This window comes from Myotis nattereri, assembly GCF_964212035.1.
Source record: "Myotis nattereri genome assembly, chromosome: 12".
NCBI classification, from domain to species: domain Eukaryota; kingdom Metazoa; phylum Chordata; class Mammalia; order Chiroptera; family Vespertilionidae; genus Myotis; species Myotis nattereri.
This window is the reverse complement of record NC_138087.1, coordinates 12,581,943-12,608,438: the sequence shown is the minus strand read 5'-3', so window position 1 is coordinate 12,608,438 and position 26,496 is coordinate 12,581,943.

Below are 26,496 nucleotides of genomic sequence, written 5' to 3'. Positions count from 1 at the left end.
CCCCGAGTTCAGCATGAGGACAGATCCCCATGCCTGGGGGAGCAGACGGACGCTGAGTCCTTCCCCTGGGAGGACTCCTCAGATGGCTTTTCTTGTTGGTCTTCTGCTCCAGTTCCACCCAGGCCGTGCCCTCTGGCGGCATCTGGAGAGTAATAGGAGTCAGGACCAAGTGATCCTGCTGCGCTGCTGATTATGGCTAACTACCGTGAATATAAATGTGGATTTTGCAGTTTATATAAAACACAAATAATAAGGAATATTGCTCTGGCTTCTGTGAAAGTTAAGAATGATGACATATTGTTTGCATATGCTTGGTCTTTGAATTCATCCCAAGGGCTGGATTTTTATTTTATTTTCTTTCATCTTAAGCTGGCTTGTTTTCTCAAGCAAGGCTTATATTTATGGCAGTTACATCTATTTCCCCTGTGTTGTGACCTCCCAAGTAGGCTCCTTAGTAAAGATTCAACTAAGTCAGGAAATACCTTGGAGAGAGATGCAGTAATAAATGTCTCCAAATCAGTAGCATGTTTACCTCATCTGAATAAACAACTCTGGAAAAGCAGGACTGCTTACCCTTCCCTCACAAGACCACTTCCTTCTATAGAAAGTTTAAAAGAGGCAATTTAAATCATGCTGCCCAAGCTGGAGGACCCAGCCTAAACTTCACAAATTCCAGGCCAACTATTCATCTAATAGCTGATTAAATGAAACCTCCCTACTTTTTAATATCATTGATATGGGGCTGTTCATATTGAATAGCATGATATTTCTGTCTACCCAAGCTTATTGAACAACTGATAAAAGAAGTATCTTAAGCCGAAACCGGTTTGGCTCAGTGGATAGAGCGTCGGCCTCCAGACTGAAAGGTCCCAGGTTCGATTCCGGTCAAGGGCATGTACCTGGGTTGCGGGCACGTCCCCAGTAGGGGATGTGCAGGAGGCAGCTGGTCGATGTTTCTCTCTCATCAATGTTTCTAACTCTCTATCCCTCTTCCTTCCTCTCTGTGGAAAATCAATAAAAAATATATATATATATATAAAAAGAAGTATCTTAACTCAGTTCATCCTGACATCAATGATGAAAGCATTATAGGCAAGTGGACACTTAGGTTTAAGGTGTCACTTTGAAAATCCAGCCACACAGAGCAGCATTCAATCAGTAGCAATGACAGTAACAGATGCCTCCTGCTGCCACCACCCTGGTCTGGCCACCATCCTTTCTTAGTTGGTCAACCGAAGTAGCCTCTAGATTGATTTCACTGAATCCACCCCTCCCAGCCTTCTTCACCAGCTTGATTTTATGTCACTTTCATTGTAGTTTTTGACAACCGGCCTCACATTCACATTTCTGTTGTCACAGTATATAGTCTTACTAGAGGCCTGGTGCATGAAATTCATGCACAGTGCAGTCCCTAGGCCTGGCCGGTGATCAAAGTGCAAGCATCTGGCGTGGAAGAGCAGGTCCAGGCTGACCTCTGGGCCCTGGGCAGCACCTGGGCCCCGGGGCCCCTTCACATTCCCCTCCGCTTGAGTCACGGCGCCCGAGTCCCCATGCGGAGATGTGGTGAGCACAGCTGTACATCATGGGCTGGGGTGCAGTGTGGGCCTCTGGGCTGCCCAGCGGTGCCACACAGAAGCTGGGCAGGCAGCACGCTCTCTCCTGGCCACCTTCGCAGACCAGCTACTGTGTGAACCCACGGGGAGCCTGACTGGCCCCTGTGGTCCTGGCGGCTATGGCCCAGCTCACCTGAAGAGGCCACGTGGGTGCAGGGCGAGCTTCTCTCAGGTGCCCGGCACCTGAGTGTGGGGGCTTCCCTGGCATGTGAGCCCTGGCATCCCAGGGTAGGCTAACAGGAGGAGTGAGAACGAGCTTGGTGGACACCCTGTACTCTCACCACACCTCCGTCCTCGTCACCCCCACCCCCAGGTGCCTGGGCACCGCGGGAGGTTGGTTGCCACCACCCACCCCCAGTTCCCCATCCCAGCCTAGGGCCCAGCCCCAATTGGGCAGTCAGGACCTGTTGGCCACTGGTCGCCGTCTGCAGGGCTATTGGTCAGGGCAGTCAGGCCCCGGCTCCCACCTGCCTTGGCTTGGCACCACCCACTCACCTGCTCCACCATCCTGCCACAGTCCCGCTCTTGTCGGGGCCCATCAGGGCCTGCAGCACCTCCACTGCCTCCTGCTGCCAGCGCCACATTGCTGATGCCTTCCATGTTCTGCGCCACCCTCTGGTGGTCAGTGCACATCATAGCGAGTGGTCGAACTCCCAGTCGAACAATTTGCATATTGGGCTTTTATTATATAGGATTCTTTCCACCTCCCAGCATTTGAACATGCCTTTTCCTCTGCTTGCAGCTCGGCCCCTCTGAGTCTAATTAATTCTTACTTAACCTTCAAAGTTCACCTGAAGTGTCACTGCCTCAAGGTAACTTTCACTGCCTGCCTGATCCAGCTCAGATCTCTGTCTTTTTCAGCAATGCCACAGTTGTAAATAATTGATTGTGTAATGTGGTGTTAGAATCTGCTTTTCCTAAAAGAATATGAGTTCCACAGAATCTGGAACTTCACCATGGGCATTACTGTCCCCCCACTTCCCAGCACAGAGCAGTACTCAACAGTACTATATTAATATGTGTATAAGTAAAATTTATGAGTGGAATTTATAAATGAAATAAAGCTGAAGAGTTCACAAAATACTTTCACATAGTTTTATCTTATTTGGTTCTCTACCCCCAAAACATCTGTTTAGCTGAGGTCACAACATAGTGGAAATAGATGTAACCTAGATAAATTGAGAAATGAGAAAATGAGAAATGATAAATTGATAAATGAGTCTTAATTTGAGGGAAAATGAGTACCTTAGAACAAAAGGTCCTTCTGTGCAGTTTCTCTCTGACAGTGAATTAAGAGGTATTTTTGAATAAATAAGATTGTCTTCCATCAGAGATGTATAATGCACTTGGATAAATTTATTTTCCTTCATAACATGATCTAGAATTATCATTATTTTATTGGTCTAGAGACCAGTGGTCGGCAAACTCATTAGTCAACAGAGCCAAATATCAACAGTACAACGATTATAATTTCTTTTGAGAGCCAAAATTTTTAAGGTACATTGTTATTAACTTAATTAGGGTACTCCTAAGGCTTAGGAAGAGCCACACTCAAGGAACCAAAGAGCCGCATGTGGCTCGTGAGCCGCAGTTTGCCAACCACAGGTCTAGACCAATCTTAAACTAATACATATTTATTTTAACTTATACAATTTATTGGGCCTTAAGTTTAGTCCTATTGATTTAAAATAGAACTTCTTTTTACTTATTTTAAAACATCATCATCTTTCATAGTATGGAGGTTTCTCAAAAAATTAAGAATAGTTACCATATGACCCAGCAACCTCTCTTCTGGGTATCTACTGCAAACATTTGAAAACATTTATTCACAAAGATATATTCACGCCTATGTTCATCGCAACACTATTCATAGTGGCCAAGACATGGAAACAACTGAAGTGTTCTTCCATTGATGATTGGATAAAGAAGATGTGGTACATATATACAACGGAATACTACTCAGACATAAGAAAAGATGAAATACTGCCATTTGTGACAATGTGGGTGGACCTTGAGAATTTCATGCTAAACAAAATAAGTCAGTCAGACAAAGCTAAGACCCATATGATTTCACTTCTATGTGGAGTATAAAACTGAAATTCATAGACAGACAGGAGAGTTGGGGCAGTAAAGGGTCATGGGAAACAGATATATATGATGACGGAAGATAATTTGGCTTTGGGTGGTGGGCACGCAATGCAATATACAGATCATTTATCATAGAAATGTACTCTTGAAACCTACATAAGCATATTAACCAATGTCACCCCAATGAATTTAACAAAAAAAAAAAAAGAAAAAGAAATGTAATTGAACCCTCCCCCCTTTTTAACTTTTATTGTTTCTATATGCAGTGGAACACCTATGTTAAGTTAGTAATATCAAATACTTATTTAATCTATAATAGAAACATTATTTATCCATAGTATGAATATCAGTTTACTGGACACAGTATTCCAGATGAGAAAACAGGTGGTTTTGTTATGAGGCTATGTGTTTGAGTTTGTGTGTGTGTATACAAATTTAACTTTCTAATTAAATCTAAATGTCATTTTTAAGCATTTACTCTATATCCTCTTCTTCTATATCAATTTCTCCTTGGCTATTTTACTAACATGACTTAAATATCAGTTTTCATGTGCTCAATCCGGAAATCCCTCTTTCAGCTTGCTCTAAAATCTGTAACATAGACAAGTCCAACGTTTCCCATACTTAAAACACTCAAAATAGGATTTGACATTTAGAAAGTAGGTCAAGTGCCCTACCACTGGTTTGACATGCATCAGTGTAGTATTCATAAACAATTTTAGCCACTTGGCAGCACAAATAAGCCTTAAATATGTTTCTAATACTCCTCATTCTTTTTTTTTTCACTTAAGGGAACAGAACTTTACATATTATTTACCACAAAATGAATTTTAAAAGCCCAACCCATAGCCTTATTTTTTTTCTTTTTTTAAATCCTCACCCAAAGATATTTTTCCATTGATTTTTAAAGAGTGGAAGAGAGAGGGAAAGACAGAGAGAAATATCAATGTGAGAGAAACACATCAATTGGTTGCCTCCTGCAGGGCCCAGGCTAGGGAGGAGCCTACAACTAAGGTACCTGCCCTGACTTGAATCAAACCCGTCAGTCAGCAGGCCAATGCTCTATGCACGGAGTCATACTGGCTAGGGCCCCATAGCCTTATTTTAATACTTATAACAAACTCTTTTGTCAATTTTATTGGCATTTCAGACAGGAGAGAATAGAGATCAGAATGAGTCCTGTTTCTACTTCCTGATTATGGACTTTAGGCATGTTAGTAATATTCTTTGTAAGTTAATTTCTACATCACAAAGACGATAATAATTACACAAAGATGTCCAAGATCTCAAATTACAATGATCATCACAGTCTACAAACTATTTCAAAGTTTCAAAATGAAGCTCTTAATCTATTGATTATTGAAATGGTGTTGATAGGCTTAAAAAACTTACATATGATTTTTTTAAAGCTAAAGAATCAGAGAAACTGATTGTGCAACTTCTCTCTTATAACTTCAAACCTACAACCACCTTCCCCCACTATTTCTGGCTCATCCTTTCTATGTGCAGATTTTTCTTTCTCTTACTCATAGTATTTTCTAAACTAAGTCAATGATATTCTTTGAGAGAATTACTTTAATCTAGATCTATAATACTTTATTCTTCCTACAAATACAACTCTGTTATATTTTTTCACATAACTTGCATCTATTTCATTTTGTACTACAATCCCTGAATCATGGAATTATTCTATTGCTGCTTTGCCTTTCTTTTAAAATATTTGTATACACTTTTTTTTATTGATTTTAGAGAGGGAAGGAGAGAGAGAGAGAGATAGAAACATCAATGATGAGAGAGAATCATTGATCTGCTGCCTCCTGCATACCCCCAACTGGGGAGTGAGCCTGCAACCTGAACATATGCCCTGACCTGGAATTGAACCATGACCTCCTGGTTCATAGGTCAATGCTCAACCACTGAACCATGCCAGTCAGGCTGCTTTACCTTTCTAAAGTAACAGTCTACTTTCTGTAATAATTAAAATGTAATGCAATTTGCTTAACACATATGAAATGAGAATATGCACAGCTTTCTTAAAATTTGAGATATAGGTTATATGGAGGTTGAGAGAAAACAAAACAAAAACAAAAACAAAAACAAAAAAACAAAAACCCTTTTCTGAAACTATGTAGCAAAAATAAATGTACATAATTATGTCATTTGAAAATAGTAACTGTATATATTTTGTGGCTGTTTGTTTGTTTGTTTGTTTACTTATGGCATTACTGCACTGGCTAACAGCGCCAGTACAATATTAAATTCAAGTGTTTGACAGCATATCTTTGCTTCCTCCAACATGAATTTAGCAAACTAACAAATACAAAGTTAAAATACAAAAATCAATTGCATTTGTACACCTAAGCATGACGACATGAAAATGGGAATTTTAAATAATATTATTCATATTAGCATCAGATGATATCAAACATATGGCAAACAATCAGACAAGAGCTTTGCAAGACCTCTACTTTTAAAATTATGAAACACTGATGAAAGAAATTAAAGAAAATCTGGATAAGTAAGGTATACCATGTTCAGTGATTTAAAGACTTGATATGTTAATGTGTCCATTTTTCTATGATTAAAATATAGATTAAATGCAAGTCTCTCTCAAAATTTGAGCAGCCTGTTTTGATTTAAACTATATAAAATTCAAATAAAGGCAACTTACTCTATTATGATAGTATTTTGTGGGGGTGGGAGTATTGAAAAGTTATAAATTAAAACATTTAGAGGAATAAAACTGTCTATGTCTTGCTTTGTGCTGTTGTTACAGAGGCTTATACAATTGTCAAAAGCTCATCAAAGTAAAAAGTAAGATCTGTGCATTTTCCTAAATAATTATTTTATTTAAATAAAATGAGGTCAAGCAAATAAAAATATAAAGCATGCAGCATGGGTCTTCAACATAGTACTTTAAAAAAATAAAAGATTAATCTTCTGTTGAACAATTGGCATATTGCCTATCAATAGGAGTAGAAGTCTGAACATTTCTGCCCCACTACCTCTTGGTAGCAAAGTCACGCAAAACACAACATAGTCAAGCACTAGATATAACAATGCTGTACTCACATAGCAAAGAGACAGAGCCAGGTCATCTCTAACGGTGGGCATATTGATCCCCCTTTGCTGGCAGATCCCTTGTGGCAGGTGTTGCAGAGCCACTGGCCTGCATGCACCCCTCTGATGCCAAAGATAGAGGACCTGTTCCCTCCCTGCAGGAGATAAATTTAGCTGTGGGTGAACTGCACTCAGCATGGCCAGGGTTGGTGAGCCGGAGGAGGGGAGGTGAAGGATTAAAGAAGATAGACAAGATAATACAGCTGGGACTAGGTAGATCTCTTGTGCCTGGTTGAGGACACAGAGACACAGCCTGTAAACTGAAGCTTTATTTTATAGTCAGAGCACACAAAGCAAAACAAGGGAAATGGTCAACCTGTTTACAATGTTCTTGTAAGTTTCACCTTGTTTTGGCAGCACTTGCTGCACCTCCCACAGCCCATTAGCTACCTAGGAATGAACTAGGGAGGACTATAAGATCAAGCTTAATTATGCTTGTTTGTGGCCCTGCCACAGGTCAGTCCAAGACTTAACCCCATAGCTCAGTGATGGCAAAACTTTTGAGCTCGACGTGTCAGCATTTTGAAAAACCCTAACTTAACTCGGGTGCTGTGTCACATATAGAAATTTTTTGATATTTGCAACCATAGTAAAACAAAGACATATTTTTGATATTTATTTTATATATTTAAATGCCATTTAACAAAGAAAAATCAACCAAAAGATGAGTTCGCGTGTCACCTCTGAAATAAGGGGTTTGGGTTCTTAAGACTAAATCTGGTGTGGGAGGCTAAGCAACACCCTGATCTATAGTAGTCGCTGTCACCATATGCCTGATACAAATAATAAGGTTCATTGATAATGCTGTTAAAAGAGTGCTTTATGCAAGTGATCAGCAAGTTGGCTTCATGGAGCAGGGGCTAGTCACCGTTACTGTGTTTGCATTAAATTTTCAAAGTGTTATCTACAAGTGGGCTCATTGCTGTTCTAAGCCCATGAAACGTGAATGTAAAAGGAGAAGATTCGAATCTAGGGAAACCTGAGGAATCCTACGGGGAATCCTAAGAGGAATCCTAAATATAGGGAAACCTAGGAAATCCGCAGAGGATAATGCTGGAGCTGGTTCCAGATGCCCTCATATTCCTGTTTTCATGTTTGTGTATACTCCCACTCCTGCCCAGTTTCCCTGGGCTTCCAGAGGCCAGCGCCTGAGGCTTTTACAGGTCTACTCTCAGCTACTTAGATCAGAATAATTTAAGTGTCTTTGTCCTCAACTGAGAAGTCTGGTAAGTTTGGGAGTGTGCAGGCCCATCCCCTTGTCTCAAGTTCCTCTGCAGGATCCGACGGAAGCCACATTCCCTGGAATTGCACCTGAGATCCTTTCGGTCTCTCCCCTCTTTGCTTCTCTCCCTCACTAGTTTCCCCTGAGATCACGTCCTTAATAACGCAATCAGGAACCCTAATCCCTGAGCGGGAATGCAATAACAATAGAAAACAAAGCCTGGAATAAAACAGAATCCCAGGGACTTACATATTTCTTGCTATTTGCCTGGCACAAACAACCCCCTGAGGCAAGGCCACAAACCAAGGGAGGATATGGTATGAATACAAACATCAAAAATCGGCACAGATTAATAAAATGGCAGATGGTGAACAATGCAAAAAAAAAATCAGCACTGAACAATGACAATAATGTTTATAGGGTACAGTGTACATTGTCATTTGCCTCAGAAACCAAGTAAGCAAACAAAATAAACATAAGAAACAAAAGCCAGGATATGGGACAAATTTTCAGAAGGTAATGTTCTCCTCTTTCATAGCCGCGAGTAAATTGATATTCTTTAGAGTTGAACTGTGGTTGAAATTTCAAAGCCCCAGCTTCTTCACACAGAATAAGTGAAATCATATAGGGTTCTAATATCCTCTACTGTGAAAAATACTTTCTGAAGTTTAGCAATTCCTTTAGTTTTGCCTCACATTTTTCCTTATGTTGAATTCAGTTAGAATGGCATTTAATACATTTTAGTGTGAGAATATATATTTTATATCATTACTGCTACTGCTATTTTTTTATGCATCAAAAGATGACTAGAATAGTGTTACCAAATGTTAACACTTAAAAATTCTAAGTAGTGAGATATTGCATAATTTAGTGTGGCTCTTCCAGATTATTTTTTGGTGTTGTTTTATTTATATAAATGATATAAATTATTTTAATGTAAACAGAATAATTGCATTACCTTTTAATAATGGATTGAATCTTCTAATACTTAATTGAACAGTAAAACAATATGATAATTATTATCTCCTAAAAGGTCCACTTGTGCATATAATTTCATCCCAATTTGAAATCCTTTAAGTCGAGTCCCCTGGGTCATTCCTTGTTTCTCTATTGATGCATCAAGAAAATAATTGAACAATATGTAGACGATGCAATCAATGGTGCTGGTGAGAATGTCACTAAAACAACTCACCATAGGATAGAGGATGATGAAGAGTGAAAGGTGGGGAAGCCAGAAAGGTGGTGACTTCTTCTCCCAAACACCCTCTGTATTGACTTTCCCACATCTTACCAAGCAATACGTTACTTGGGAGTGAAGGGAACAAATAAGAATTTGGTATAGTCAAGGGGGGGGGGGGGGAAGGACACATATGCAATACCCTTTGTAATACTTTAAGCAATAAAAAAAAAAAGAATTTGGTATAAAGTTTTAATTTACTTTCCAGGGGCAAGCATGTGGCTTAAAAGTCTAAAACTTACTATTAATGTTATTTTTGTGTGTGTGAGAAAGGAATGCCCCAAATTGGAGGATATCAATCAAAGAGAAAATTTCCAAAATGACAACCAGAAGAAAAATGAACTCCTGTCCCTGTAGAAGGTCTACACAAAGTGTATAATCCAAAGCAGAGGGTGGGCCAAGATAAGAAAGAGAAATGGGTATTTTCACCTTTCTTAACGGGCAGCACATGGATTCTGGGGATGCTCTCAGGTTGCGAAAGGCTTGGTCCTTGTTTACCTGCTGATTTCTGTTAGCGGATCTAGTCTACATTTCCCATCTAAAAATTTTAGCTCAGTAAAATTTGAAGGCCTGAACTTTAGGCTATTAATATGAATGAAACTAGTAAAGATATCTTGGAATTAAAACTAAGAGAAGTATCTTTTATGGTTAATTATTCAGATGCTGTTGAGCTTTAGAAGTTACTTAAAAATTCCACATCATTTTTCATCTTTCATGAGGACACTCAGGTGAAAGTTTACACTATAACATTTCTTCTTAATCCATCATTTAAAACAAATATATGTTTGCCCTTGCTGGTTTTGCTCAGTGGATAGAGCACGGCCCATGGACTGAAGGGTCCCAGATTTGATTCTGGTCAAGGACACATACCTAGATTGCAGGCTCCATCCCCAGCTCTGGTAGGAGCACATGCAGGAGGCAACCAATCAATGTTTCTCTCTGTGTGTCTTTCCCTCTCCCTTCCACTCTCTAAAAATCAACAGAAAAGTATTCTCAATTAATTTTAAAAAAATAAACTAATGTAAGTTTTATGTAGCTGTATTGGGCACATTTTTAATTTAGAACGCATTATTTTATTATAAAAGTAATTAAAAATGAAGAAATACCAATTAACTTTTACTACCACCCAATAACAGCTTTATTGCCATGATTTTCTCCTTTCCCTCGTCTCTCTCTCTCTCTCTCTCTCTCTCTCTCTCTCTCTCTCTCTCTCCTGTTTTCTCATCATAATTTCCAATAGTGCTTTGATATCCCATTGAATATTTATACTGTCATTGATTAAAATATTCCATCACTATTCAGCATCTATCTCTCACTTTCCCCTTTATATTTAATTATCATCATTAAAAAATAAATCGTGCTCTAGCTAGTTTGGCTCAGTGGATAGAGGGTTGGCCTGGAAGCTCCTGGGCTCTATTCCAGGTGAGGGCACATGTCCAGGCTGAGGGCTCCATCCCCAACAGGGGGCCTGCAGAAGGCAGCCAATCAATGATTCTCTCTCATCATTGATGTTTCTCTCTCTCTCCTTCTCCCTCCTTCTCTGAAATCAATAAAAAACATATTGATATAAAATTATTTTAAATCTTTTTATGAATATATTCATCTTTCAGTGTAATTTTAAAGATTAGATTACAAATGATAGCATTATTTAGTTAAATTATGTAAATATGTTTATGACTCCTGAAGACCATGGGCAGATTGTAGAAATAGGAACAATCCTTTGGAATACAGCCACAGGTGATAGTGATGAATAACTCTGTCAGGTTTTTGTTTTGTTTTTCCTCCGTAAGAACTCTTGAGTGTTATAAATAGTGCTTTCATATTTGCTAATTAAGGGTAAAAAAGGTTAATTGCATTTCTTTGGTAACTAATAAAATGTATCTAATTAATTACTTCTCCTTCCTCCTTCCCTCCCTCCCTCCCCCAAGCCTGTTACTGTTTGTATTCTGATATAGAACATAGCATGGTAATGGAATTAATGTAAAAGTTGGTGTCAAAAAGACCTGGCCTTTAAATCTATTTTGTCTACTTGCTTGACTGATTTTACAATAAGCAACATGTAAGTCCAGAGAAAGAATATTGTCATCCATTTTTTAAATGTCTGGCATTTAATTCAGTATTTATCTCTAGCAGGGAGTCAATAAATGTTTGTTGATTTAAGCTGTGCCCTCAGGTGACTTACCTCCTCTGTGTTTCACTTTTCTGTGAAGGAAGCAGCAATGATGAGGAGTCTACAAGGTCACCTGGATAGGACCTCAAGCTTTTCTGGATTACTTGTTCATACCAGTTGTAGATTTTTCCTTTTTTCTCCTATGAATTATTTTCTAGTTCCTTTTGTATGAGATAACCATATACTATAGTTATCAAAACTCTGTTATTGACAAATATTTCATTTTTATGTCCTTGCTCAGTAATTCCTCTGCATAACATTACAAATGCCAAAGGAAAATTCTGCTTAAATGTTGCTTGGTACAATATTCAAACTACAAATTCACTTGACAAAATGTCTACTTTGCAAGCATTTAGTAACAATAAAAACATGGCTCAAGTTTCCGGTTATCTTTTATTCTCTCTCTCTTTTAGTTTAACCTCAGGGACAAGGACATGAATGAAATAAACATAACCCTCTATCCAGGAGGTGCTATTGTCATGGTCTGGTCAAGGCTGTGTTCTTACTTCATTTCTGTTCCATTCATAACACATCTCCCCTCCACCCCACCCCACCCCCGGACACCCACTCTGGTGTATAAAATACGCATCCTTGAGCAGATCCTCATTTTGCAGTTTTCCTTTATGTAAATATGTCACCCAGATTCTTATTGCCTATTCCTCAGAATACTTATCTTTTTTTTATATTGTGAGTGGTATTTATCAATTATATAATTTTGGTAGATATTACTGGAATGCAGAAACACTTGTATTTTAATTGCTTTCTGTTTCTCAGCTCCTTAAGTGAACTGTTTCATTACATCTTATAGTTTAAAATTGACTACTCAGGATTTTCTAGGTATGCAATCATGGAATCTGTGAATAATTTTTTTTCTATTTCCCATTGTTTTTATTATTGCCTCAACAAAAATTTCTACAATCACAAAAATTAGTAATTATAATAATATGTATGATTTCTGTTTTTATACTTTAAAGCAATATATTAAAGTATACAGTACAGGTTGAAAACAACAATAGTGTAGAATGAAAGCCTTTTTCTAGCTTTGTCTATTTTGAAATATGTTTCTTTGCAATGCTTACTGAAATTTAGCCAAGATCTTTGCTATTTTTGTATGATTATCATTCTTTTCAAACTAATTATATTTCAATTATAAATCATATTCAATATTTTTTCATTTTTATGGATTTTTCTATGAGAGCAGATAGGCTTTTGATAAAGTGAGCAACGAAAAGTTACACACCTAAATCCCCTCAGATTTTCAACTGGAATATGAAACAAGAGAAAAACAGAAGCCCGTTCCAACTTTCAAAAATATGACCACCCACTGAGGCCAGAGCAACAAACAAGAAAGTGGCTCCACAACATCCTTACGTCCAGCACGTTAAGATGGTACCCGAATCGTGTGCACAACTGTCTGGGAAACGGAACTTCAGCAGCAGATGGCGCGCAGCCCCATCAGTGACCCCTCCCTGAGAAGCTCTGCTCTCGCCACTGGGCTATATCATCTGTAATTATGCAAATGCATAAGGTGCTGACTACACCATCTCTGACATGCGTAAGGACACATTTAAAAATATTCAGTCATTATTCAGCACTAGGTACAGTACTTCGTCAGATGTCTGCTGTAAATTCTGATAAAGGGTGAAAGTTGGATTTCTTTCTCCATGAATTTTAACCACAGACCTACACCATGAGACCTCACTCCTTAGACTCCAGGGTACCAGGGAGAAAAACTGCTCTTAAACCTTCTGATGTTGCTTGACACTGGTCACCACTGCTAGTGGCAGTAAGTAGTTCAGACCTGTGCTGGCCCCAGTAGCCATCACTACCATTTGAATCTCTCAACGTGAAAAAAACAAGGTAGAATCATGACGTCATTTACTGAACTCCATATATCACATATTATAAATAATTTTTAAACTATGACTTTCTTATATAAATTTTTCTAGATTGCCCTGAGAAGCACATTTTTTCTTCCTTTTTATATCCAATGTTGCTGAGAGAAATGCTAGATAAGACAGAATCCTGCTCGGAGGACGGGGCAGTGGCAGTTGTGATGTGGCTCACCTTCAGTGGGGCCTCCGTCCAGCCAGAGTCTGATTTAAGGGAACTCATGGCCGTTATATCTACCGCCGCCGTGTATCAGCCTTTACAGATTCTTTCTTTCCTTTCTTAGACCACCACGGCAATATCTTTAGCATTGCAAAGAACAGAATTTTTTTAGTTGCCATTTGTGACCTTTAAATTATCCTTAGTATATTTTTCTAAATGACTGCTAAAGAGAAAAATAAGTCATATTGTTTGTGCTTCTCCAAACTTAATTTGATCTTCAATTTTATCTTGCAGAAAAAAATGCATTCTTTTAAATCATGTGATAATTCAGTTTACCCTAGCAAATTACATGACAACTCAAAAAGGCAGATTGTATTTAAATGTAACTATTTCTTCAGCATTTTCCCTCTCTTTGGTATTAGAATAAAAGTATCATTACTGAATCACATGGCCTCATTTTTGTTGTTATTATAAAACTAAAATAGTGATATGTATATAGTAAAACAAAAATATACATACTGATACATACATGTATTTGTGTGTATATAAATACATACATACAAATATATACCTGTGTGCATGTATATCTTTTAGTTGGATACTCACACATATATTTACCATTGAATATAGAGGAATGCAGACAGGAGAAAACGGAAAGGCTGGGAAAGTAGATATATCTCAACTGTACAAACAGAAATGAGAAGACAGAAACATATTTATTAATAAATATTTGGACATATATACACAAACCATGGGGTTGGTACTCTTTTGACCTATGCTTGCTCGTCGTAGATGCACCTTTTTTTGGCCCTGAGGTTGTAGAATTGAGGTGTGTGTGTAACAACCACTTCAGCACTGTCAGAACGGCTGTTGAAAATTGGGAACTTATTACAGAAAATGGAAAGTTTTTACCTGAGACATTTTGACCCGGAGATTCAAGGGAAAAAAAATAAGAAAGAGTCAAGGACAAGTACTGAGGACCAAATTATCAAGGTTTGGGGCGGAAGTACAGAAAGCGGGCTCACCAGAGATCTGTAATTGCTCGTGGAGACAGAAACCACCAGGTGCTGCCCCCAAAAAAGAGCGACTACATCTTTCCTCTCTTAACCTTCTGGCCCCAATTTCATTCTTCTTCCCTTTTGGTCTCCTTCTGAAGTGTGAAGAGGGCTCTTTTGTTTGTCCCCGATGTGGTCTCACAGACATGGTGATGCACAGAGGCAGCCAGCAAAACGTGAAATGTTGATAAACAAAGTAATCTGCCTCCCACTGGTGGAGGGAGGGGGGGCAGTGGTTTGAGAATGAGGAGTTATAAACCAGTGAGACACTAAAGTAATACACAGCTTCCAGGCTCCTAAGGACAATACAGAAGCATGGATTTTCATGGTTAAATTTAAGGGCCAATAGCAGTAACTATGTAATTCCGTGTTCTTGGTTTGCATCTCCTCGTGTTTTATCATTTGTTTAATCTTTATTTTCTTCTATTTTAAATTACATGAGTATCTTTTCATTTTAAACTATATTAATTCATTTGAAAAGTAGTTTGGGCAACGGTATGAACATAAGAACATGATTTATTTCTATGCTCCCCTCAACTCCTACCATATTTATTTTGAACCAAAAAGTCCCACAGGTAAGTTTTTCTTTTATTGGTCTATTATGTTTTCCCCCTTCTAGTTTCATTAATAAATATAGTTAAAGAATAAAGGTAAGCAGTTATTTCTTCTATTTCATCAAATATGAGTCTTATATGGGCATTCATATACAGGATGGGACAAAAGTAGGTCTACAGTTGTTCATATGAAAAATGTTACAATAATCTATCCTATATAATAAAGAGGTAGTATGCAAATTAACCCTCATGGCCTCACAAGATGGCTGCCCACAACCGGGCCGGCAGAGGGGTTAGTGAGGGATGACCAAATGACTGAACAAGCAGGCTGTGTGAAGTGACCAGGCTGGCGGGGGGGTGGGGTAGCTAGCAGCAACCAGGCTGGCAGGGAGGGCACAGTTGGGGGCAACCTGGCCAGCAGAGGGGCCAGTTAGGGGCGATCAGGCCCAGCATGTGAGGCAGTGAGGAGTGATTAGGACAGTGGGGGGAGGGGGAGAGCAGTTAGGGGCGACCAGGCAGGCAGGCAGGTGAGTGATTAGGAGTCAGCAGTCCAGGATTGTGAGAGGGATGTCCGACTGCCAGTTTAGGCCCAGGGATCGGGCCTAAGCCAGCAGTCAGACATTCCCCAAGGAGTCCCAGATTGGAGAGGGTGCAGGCTGGACTGAGGGGACCCTCCCTTGCACGGATTTCATGCACCGGACCCCTAGTCTATACAATCAAAGCCTAAGTGACCATTATGGCAGAACGACCAGAATGACTGGTCGCTATGATGCGCACTGACCACCAGGGGGAAGGCACTCAATTCAGGAGCTGCCCCCTGGTGGTCAGTGCATTCCCACAGGGTGAGCGCTGCTCAGCCAGAAGCTGGGCTCACAGCTGGCGAGTGCTAAGGAGCAGCGCTAAGGAGCAACAAGCAGGTGGGTGGTAAGAAGCAAGGGGTCCCAGACTGCAAGAGGGATGTCATATGGGTCCTGAACTGCAGAAGAGGGTGCAGGCCCAGCTGAGGGACCCTCATCCAGTGCATGAATTTCGTGTACTGGGTCTCTAGTTAATAAATAATAATACAAAAATAAAGTCTGTTTCACATACTCACAACGATAAACCTACTTTTGCTCCATCCTGTATATTCTTTCTAAAACTCACAGCAACTCTGTGAATGGCAGTTACTACTTCTGTTTAATTTATAACAACACAAGGAGGAAGGAACAGTAGGTGCTGGGTCTGTAAACAGTACATGTGAGGACACTGAGGCTGAAATGAACAAAGTTCATGCTCATCCCGATTCCCTGAGGGAGGGAAGTGCAAATCCCACAACCCACTTCAGGGAAGAATTACTCTTCTGAGGTCTTCCAACCCAGGAATTCTCCTGTGAGGACACATGTGTGAAATTCTGCTAAGAAATGTGCAACCTTGCGTTCAGCAGCCTCAGTTATGGTGAAAAAAATTCAAGAATTAACCTAAAATGTTCATCAACCAATAACTGCTCAAATAAATTATGGTTTATCTATACATGGAATACTATAAAGCTTAAAATTTTAAACATATATACATATTACATATATAAAATCTCTAAGGGATATTAAACTGAAAAAAAGCAAAAAATGAAATTGTATACAGAGTATGATCTAGTGTGATGATAACACTATAATTCAAGTAATATGTGACATAATATTAATATAAAGGTTGTTTTGGAATCTTCCCATAATATCTATGATTATCTATGATATATCACACACACACATACACTAATACACTCTTAGAAAAGATACCAAAAATAAAAATCCTGTAACAGTGATTTTTGAGGAAAGCAGGTTGGAATACTAATACAGATAAGTTTATTTTTTTTTTTATTTTTTTTAAAATATATATTTTATTGATTTTTTACAGAGAGGAAGGGAGAGGGATAGAGAGTTAGAAACATCGATGAGAGAGAAACATCGATCAGCTGCCTCCTGCACATCCCCTACTGGGGATATGCCCGCAACCCAGGTACATGCCCTTGACCGGAATCGAACCTGGGACCTTTCAGTCCACAGGCCGACGCTCTATCCACTGAGCCAAACCGGTTTCGGCCAGATAAGTTTATTTTTATTTCATAACTTTGTGTAATCTGAATGTTTTGACATATTCATACATTATTTTTATATTAAAAGAAGTTTGTTTTTTTCCGGGATGTTGGATAATGGATTACTCCATTAATCAGACTTTTCTGTATATAATGTGTGCAAAGTAAATATTATTTTAAATTAAAGGTAATATAGCAAGATGAATGAAAATAAAGCACTTATTTAACAACCCTAAAGGGGAGAAAAGTTAAGAACACACTTTGGAAGGAAACAGGAGAGAAAAAACACATGTAAGAGAAGCTGATACATATGGTTATCAAATGCTGAGACAATATGGAGAAGTTACTTAAAGACATTTGCAATAGTATTTCTCAAAGATGAAGGACTGAATAACAGGTCAACAAGTGCCATGATCAGAGAATGAAAAAGATCCTTGGCCAAGCAGGTTAAATGGCATTCCAGATTAGCAGCTGTCTTACCTGTTCTGGCTGCTGTAACAAAATACCACTTACTAGGTCGCCCACAAACAACACAAATTTACTTTTCATAGTTCTGGAGGATGGAATTCCAAGGTCAGGGTCCTAGCAGGGTTGGGTGAGTTTCTCCTGCATCGCAAACTTAGCCATCCTCCTATGGGGAAGGGGCTGGGGAGCTCTCTGGGAGCTCTTCTTGTAAGAACACGAATCCCCTTCTTGAAGGCTCTGCCCTCAGGACTTAATCCTCTCAGAGTCCCCACCTCCTAATACCATCACCTTGGGAGTCAGGATTCAACATATGAATGTGAGGGGGACACATTCAGACCATAGAACTAGGGATTAAAGGGAAATATTTACCAGTGTCCGGACAAAAACCACACATATACAAAGTCTAGAGAAATCAGAAAGACGCCGGCATCTAACCAGCAACAGAGAAAGCTAGCTAACAGCGAAGACTACCTTCAAAATTTTAACAGGATAAAAAATGAGTTGTAACCTAGAATTCTCTACCCTGAGACCCTGCTGATTGAGAATGAATATGGACCAATACTATTTTATATGCACAAGTCATCACAAACGTTTCTAGGAAGTCACTGAAGACCTATTGCTACTAAAACTAGAGTAGGAAAACTGTCAAAGAGAATAAACACATTGGCTCTGGAAAACAGGGTTCCTGTAACAGGAGAGCAGGAAAGCCACTTTCCTAGCAGGAGCTGGGAGGCTGTCCTGTGGGGCTGGCAGGAGGGAGCACCACAAGAGGGCAAGCTTCAGGGGAAATGCGGAGTATGTCATGATGGTCTGGCCATGTAGTCAGCAGGCCTGAGAGACTGCACGTATACAGAAATCATGAAAGTAATGAAAAAAAATCGAGGAAATCATTACACTGCAGGTAAAGCGGGGTGTTATATAGGAAAAGAAACATAATTTTAAAATATCATTTGGCATTATAATGAATAGTTACAAAGTCATAATAATATAAATTCTGAAAATTGATTTTTCTTAAAATGCACGGAACTGTTTGACACTTGAAATAATGGTTATATCATACTCTGAAAATATATATGTATAATTACAGCAAAGCCCCACAAGTATTTTGCATGGAGTTATATTTCAAATTTGCTAGTGAGCTTGATATGAAATCCAATTTTTAAAAAACAGATAAATTTTATGAGATTTCTGTTGCAGCAGTTGAATAAGACCAGATATTCTGAAACACCTTTTCTCTGCAAAACACCTACCTGCTGTCTAATTAGAGCTAACTTGCTTCAAAAAGCCCCGCAGAGCTCTCAAAACAGTAAGGCGAGTCCTCCAGGAGCGACACCACCAGCAGCACCAACTCACAAAACACAAACAAAACAGAACAACAGAACTTGGAGCTGAAACTAGAAAGGAAACCCCACACAGAAGCCAAGGCCTGCTTTGACATGGGCCCAACCCAGAACCTCCAGCTGGGCTGAAAATCAGCGCCCTGGGGGAGAGGATGCAGACCCGGCAAGTCCGGGAGCCAAGCCGGACAGACCTCCGCGTGGAGACAGTCATCCAACACCACTGAATCTTGATTAAAAGTAGAAATATGTGCTTGCTGACCACACCAAATGAAAGAAACAGCTTGTTGGACTTTGGTGGGGAAAACAATATCATCTTCCTTATAATTTGCATCCAGAGCTCTCCTCTCATGCGGTCCTGGGATTTGAATTACACAGCACTTTGTAACATCTAGTAAATCCAGGAAACCAAATGAAAATGTTTTTCTCCAGATTAGTAGAGCTCTCTTGTCTTGGCAGAAACAAAGAGGAATCATCTCAGTGTAGGCCCTGGGGATTCTTAAAATTAAAGTTCTACCAAATCGCTCATAATTAAATCTAGGAAACAGATGCGGAAATGCAATCCCCTACTCAACACTCCATAGCCTGCGGAATATTACACATAAAGCAGATACCAAAAATATAAGAAACAATGTACAACGTAAGTGTGTTTAAGTGTTTAAAGAAATAATGGAAGTGATTGAAACCCGTATAAAGAAAGGAGACCATGAGAAATGTTTTAAAAGGATACAAAATTTAAAAGGATATAATCACCAAAACTTAAAATTCATCTGATGTCTTTAAATGATAGCTAATTCATAGCTGTAGAGAATATCAGCACATTACCAGAGGAATATGAAGATATTATTCATAATGCAACTAAAAAAAAAAAACAAGCAAAACTATGAAAGCGAAATCAGATGAAACCAATGACCAGAGAAGTCCTAGCAACATTTAACTGGAAATCCACATAGAATAAAGAGAGCCAAACTAATATTTTAATGCTGCAAAATTTTCCAGAATTGATTAAAAAGCAATTTTCAGACACAAGAAGCACAACAAATTTAAAAATCTACTTCCAGCCACAGCAGAATAAATTGCAGGCCGTGAAGATAAAGGAGAAGACATTAAACCACCAGAACTTTTCATCATCGGCAATGGCAGCTGAGGAACTGGATGACCTCCTTACTCTAGTGTATCCATGAGGAAACTGAAACAGCAGCCCTGCCCCATCATCTGGTCTACCAGGTCCCTCCAACACCCCTCTCCGCTGCCTCTGAGCCTCTCCTTCCGCCCCTGTGCCTTCCTACCTTCCAGCTGAGGCCTTTGATCATAGCATAGATACAAGGTAGAGCAATTTCCTGTTTATTTCATACCTCATGCAGATCGCCCGCTGGGTTTTGGTCTTGTATGTAATGCTTTCATGATGTTTGAAAGCCAAAATTTCTTCTAATAATATTGGTTAATCCCTAGGTATTTACCTTTACAGCTTTCTTTCCTCTCATCTGGCTTCCTGGGTCATAATTTTTTTATGCCTTATGTCAAGTTAGATACAGATTGTCTCTTCACACTCAATTTCCCTGAAAATAGCCACTTTCATAAAAAATAAAAATGGGAATGAACCTTGGTACTAAAATATTTTATGGGGTAAAAGAATTGGAGAACCTTTGATTAGTACCTAGTCTGAAGTCACTTTCAACAAAAGGTAGCCTGGATTGTCACCCAGTGGCTCCAGGTGAGCCTCTATAGCAGTGATGGCGAACCTTTTGAGCTCGGCGTGTCAGCATTTTGAAAAACCCTAACTTTGGTGCCGTGTCAAATATAGAAATTTTTTGATATTTTCAACCATAGTAAAACAAAGACTTATATTTCTGATATTATTTTATATATTTAAATGCCATTTATCAAAGAAAAATCAACCAAAACATGAGTTCGCATGTCACCTCTGACACACGTGTCATAGGTTCGCCATCACTGTTCTATAGGAAAGGCTGAAGCGAAAGCAGGGACCAAGAATATATTCCTATTGAAAGTATGGGGAGCAAGGAAGTCACATCAAGGCTTAATGCTGTCCCCTGCTGTGTGTGCCCTGCCCCCTCCTCGAAGCATCCTATAAAAGGCTAATATGCAAATTGTCCCCTCAACTGGGAGTTCAACCAGAGGATGGGGCAGGCCAATCCCCCACCAGCCCCACCCCTGACCAGCTCTCCCCACCCCAATTGAGGGCGGGGCCAGACGGCCAACCTCCCATGTCCTCTCCTTCACTCCGCCTGATTGGCCCTGATCGAGGCAGGCCAGCTGGACCTCACCTGTGCATGAATTTGTGCACCGGGCCTCTAGTAAGGAAATAAACAGAGAGGAATTATGTGGGCATACACTAGACCAGCGGTTCTCAACCTGTGGGTCGCGACCCCTTTGGCGGTCAAATGACCCTTTCACAGAGGTCGCCTAAGACCACCCTGAATATCAGATATTTACATTACGATTCATAACAGTAGCAACGTTACAGTTATGAAGTAGCAACAAAAATAATTTTATGGTTGGTCACAACATGAGGAACTGTATTTAAAGGGCCAGAAGGTTGAGAACCACTGCCCTAGACAAAGAAAGGCCTGACTAAGGTACTTGGAAGCCTTTAAAGTGAAAAACTTCCTGCTTCCCAGAAGGCCAGGTGATAAAGGAATAATGACAAGTTTAACTTATAAACTCACAGGTTACTTGCTATGTGAGAGTCTCATCACATTCTTCAACTTCTCCTAAATCAGTTTTCTTATCTGTAAAATTGTATCTGGGGAGATTTTCTTGAAGTTACATTATATGAGATACAAAAAATATATCTCTAGCCTTGACAAACATTATCAACCTTCAGTGTTCTCCAACATTTTTTTGCAAGTCTTCACAAGTTTGACACACCAATCTGCTACCTTATCATTATCAGTTCCTTACATTTTGCTTTATTTCCTGGATCCTGATGGTCTTCAGGGATTTGTGGATGTGTTTCCTATCTAAGCACTTCGAGTGCGAGTAATCAGTGCTTGCTGTGACCATGTCCCTAACCTGGTACCAGACAGCAGATTCTGCAAAGCGAGTGGCTACTGAGTACTGCATTACAAGGGCTAACATTTCTGTTGATATCAGGAAAGGGTGAGATCAAAGTGGGAAGACAAAAAATTAATGTGAAAATTATGTAGAACCTTAAAGAATTAAATAAAGAGATGAGGGAACACCCATTACATCTCTCTATCCGAACCATGTCTCTTTGTTCTTCACCAAGAGGCAGGCATCGGGATATTATTTCGCTCCCCATAAAGAAGATGATGGAGCTGAAGAACTAATCTCAGAGATCTGACTTTGAATACTAGACATTATCAGAGGAGAAGAAAGTGTAACTAGCTCAAGATTGATAAGCACCTACATGGTTGAGGATATTTCTTCTTGATTGAATAGGAAAAAAAAATTCTAAAATAAATAAGATTCACTGGGTTGTATCTATAATTAACAGAAGAAAAAAAATGATCACAAAGATATAGTCCTTGTCAGTCAAGACAGACCAGTTATGCTGAAGTAACAAATCAACTCCCAGACCTGGACATAGAACATTTGAATGTTGCTCATTCTGCAGGTCCATGGAAGACTATTTTGGGGAAAAGCAGGTGCTGCCTTTGTGAGTCCCTCAGGGACTCTGCCTGAGGAGGATTCCATTAACAATGAGGTGATCTGCACATGCTTCCATATCTCACACTGGAGATTCCATGTCACTTTCACTCATTTTTTGTTGGCAAAAGCACATTACATGGTCACATATAAATTAAAAAGGGGCAGAAAAGTACAATCTTATGAAGTGCCTAGAAAAAAAATGGAGAAACAGGATATTTGTGAGAGCCCTCATGACTATCATAGTATGCCATTAAAGCATAAAATAAATAAATAAGTAAATAAATAAATAAACAAACAAACAAGCTACTAAGGAGAAATATCATGCTACTTGGAAGTAAATTAAAAATAAAATTACATAAGAAATTCTGAGATAGAAAGGCACATTTCAAGAATTGCCTATGCAGCCATACTAATACTCACATATAAAAGCAAAAGAACAAAAGTTCAGATGTGTCTTTGTATAGTTATAACATATGTCCTTTCCCAAAATTTGCTTCAGGGAATACCTCCAGGTATAAAAGGATGAATTTCAGAAAGAGATTTTTAAACAGGGATGTTGTTGTTGAAATCAGATGCTGACAAATCCATTTTGGAAGAGACCAGTAAATAAGAACATGGAAAGCAATAACTGCAGCTGGTTCGAATTATCTAAATGTTGAAACAAACACACTACAAAAAAAACACACGATAGCCCTAGCTGGTCTGGCTTAGTGGAAAGAGCGCCAGCCTGAAGACAGAAGAGTCCCAGGTTCTATTCCAGTCAAAGGCACATGCTCAGGTTGCAGGCTCGATCCCCAGTTTGTGGGGCGTGCAGGAGGCAGCCAATCAATGATTCTCTCTCATCATTGATGTTTCTATTTCTCTCTCCCTCTCTCTTCCTCTCTGAAATCAATTAAAATAATAATAATAAAGAAAAAATACACACTATAAAAGCCCACAGCAAAGCTTCCATAGTTCCAATCTGATTAATAGGAGGGTGGCGGGGGGGGGGGGGGGGGGCGCGGGAAAGATAAAACCATAAAATATAGCACTCTCTTTCCTATATAACCAATCCACGGCCATTGTGGCTATTCAAGTTATATAAAGTATTAGTAACAGCTCAAGAAGTTTACTAATAAACTACACAGATAAGTATTTATAATTAACTAGAGGCTCGTTGCAGGAAGATTCCTGCAAGAATAGGGCTTCCTGAGACTGCAGCGAAGCAGAGAAGGGAGTGAAGCCCACTGAGGCTGCCTCGCTCCCTTCCTTTGCCGCTTAGCCCTTGGCTCCCTCCCTTCTCAGCCACCTGGGCTCTCTCCCTTCTCCGCAGCTTTGCTCCCTCACCAGGTCACAGATCCCCGGGCAGTGTCGAAGGCTGTCAGCCCCGCCTGCAGTATGCAAATTAGCAGCCATCTTTGTTGGTGGTTAATTTGCATATCGCACTGATTAGCCAATGGGAGGCATAGCAAAGGTACGGTCAATTACCATGTTTGTTTATTATTAGATAGGATGTTATAAATTGATTTAATTTCTAATTTGAAAAATCGTGTTTAATTTAATATAAGACAACCTGGTGCCAGTGCCTTAAATAAAGTGTCCCTAGTGTTCAGCACAATTCTTGGTAATGTCATGGCACTCAACATGCCTACTTCTTAAATGTAGAGATGCATAAAAGGCAAGTTACAAAAAGTTGAAAAGCAGGACATAGACCAAGAGTATGATAATCAAAAATAAAATGATATAGCTCAATTTTTCTATATACAAAAGACATTCTTAAAAATTCAAAGGTTAGAACAAAACAGTGGACAAAACTATCTACCTTATGTTAATATTACCACCATTGTTTGTCTGCTTCCATATTTCAATGAGTAAAATTTAAAGGAAATACCATAAAGTGAAATAAGCAGCAGACTTACATAAAAATGAAAGTTACAGGCAGACATGAAAATACTGAATCTATTCATATTCAAGAAATAGCAAGCCTTTCTAATACATAAAGCAAAAATTCTTTCACAAACACTCAAAAGAATGGAAAAAAAACAATTGTGGTAATGTTTTAATTCACTGTTATATGGTAGTTAAAATTGGAAAAAAGGCAAAGATATAATAAATCAGAAATATATAAATTATAAAATCTAATTCCCTCTGTTTCCTCTTCCAATTCATTATTTTTCTTTAGATCAGCTGAACTTAATGGTGTCAGCATCCTATTCGTATATGGCAGAAACCTTAAAATGCAAAATGTTTTGTTCTTGGATATGCCCATTGAAATAATTTCAACATTATTTAATCAACATTTGACTCCTCTTCCAATTCAAGTGTTAATTAACCAAGTGTCTTATATTCATGATTCATTCTGATTTTTATAATGTATTTATTACATTATTTGATTATGATCTTGAACTGAATTGATTTTTTAGAGAGAAAAAAGAGAAGATTTTGTGGTTCTATACTTTCAAGAAGATAAGTGTATTTGCAGAATAAGTAGTTAGGGAGCCTAAAGGCATTAAGGTACTTGATGTCCCATTGTCTTAAATAGCTGTGTTGTTTTGTGATTAAAGAGCCAGATACTGCATTTGATCTTAGTAAATTTGCTCTAGCTTAAATATGTTAGATTCAAATTTCTCATGTGTGAAAAAAGGAACTAATGTACTGTAAATAAATGAATATAAAGTAGGTTGTTGGAATCCATAATGAGAGATGAAATTAAGGATGTATTCTGCCTCTTAGCAGTGAAATGAGTTCTAGTCAATTGGATTATTTTTCAGTGAAAGTTTTACAAAAGTCTAAATTAGAAACACAAAGTAAACCAAATTAGAAATCACGTGCAAAATATAAATGCAAAATTATTTTGCAAAACTAAACTAATGTTTGATTGAAAACATGAGCATGGGGGTTTGGGATTAATTCCTTTCAGTGTTAGGAAATGAATGGTGATACATGCTTCTATTTCAGTGAAAATTTGTTTTTATGACTAGAAATGTTTAGATCCCAACCATATCTTAACATTCTAAGGTCTACTTCCTCCTTTTTCATATGGAGACAGTCACCTGGAGAAGTTACCTCCCCCGGGTCCACCCAGCCAGCACAAAGATTAAAGCCAAACTTTAACATCCAACCCCTTTCTTTCCAGAAATCCACAGGTCATTGTCCTCCTTTGTGATCTGACTCATGAATCATATTTGGGTGAATATATTTTACAACTATCTTTGGAAATATCCAAACTGTGTTTTATCAGAAAATGCTATGGGGACTATTCACAAAGAAATGGAAACCAGGGTGTTAGCATTGGGACTTGCAAAGCCTGAAGAAAGGGTGGCTGGAGAGGAATAAAGAGTCAACCTCGAGCAGAAGACAATGAAGGAAGGCCATGCCGGGAGCGCTCTGTGAGCAGCTAAGAAGGAAGAACTTTATAACACCCAGATCAGAACACGACAGGCTTCAAAGCCAGGAATTCATCAAGGAAAACGCACACGGTATTTTAGATGCGAAGGTGAAATAGGGCAGAAGACTGTGCTGCCTGCCAAACTATAAAGGAAGTATTGCACAAAAGTGCTTTGCAGATGAAAGAAGCTGCAGGTGTCGCTGATGGCTGCGGGATGTGGCCATGCCCTAGAAAGGTATGTGATTACAAGTATCATAAGCAGTTAGAAGTGACCTGACTACCTGATGATATCTGCATGCAGGCAGGACTATTTTATGATTAGGATCATTGAAATGGATAACAAATTTGTCCTCATTGTTAGGAGTTTTGTCTAGCATTGTGTGAGTTTGAGGTGAGGGCTGAACAGGTGTGTCTGATTCTGTGAGATCACCATAAAGCACTCAAAGACACAGGTTCTCCCCATCAAGTGAGGGACTCGTTTACTGTCTAGTGATTTAACTGAAGGATGGTGAAGG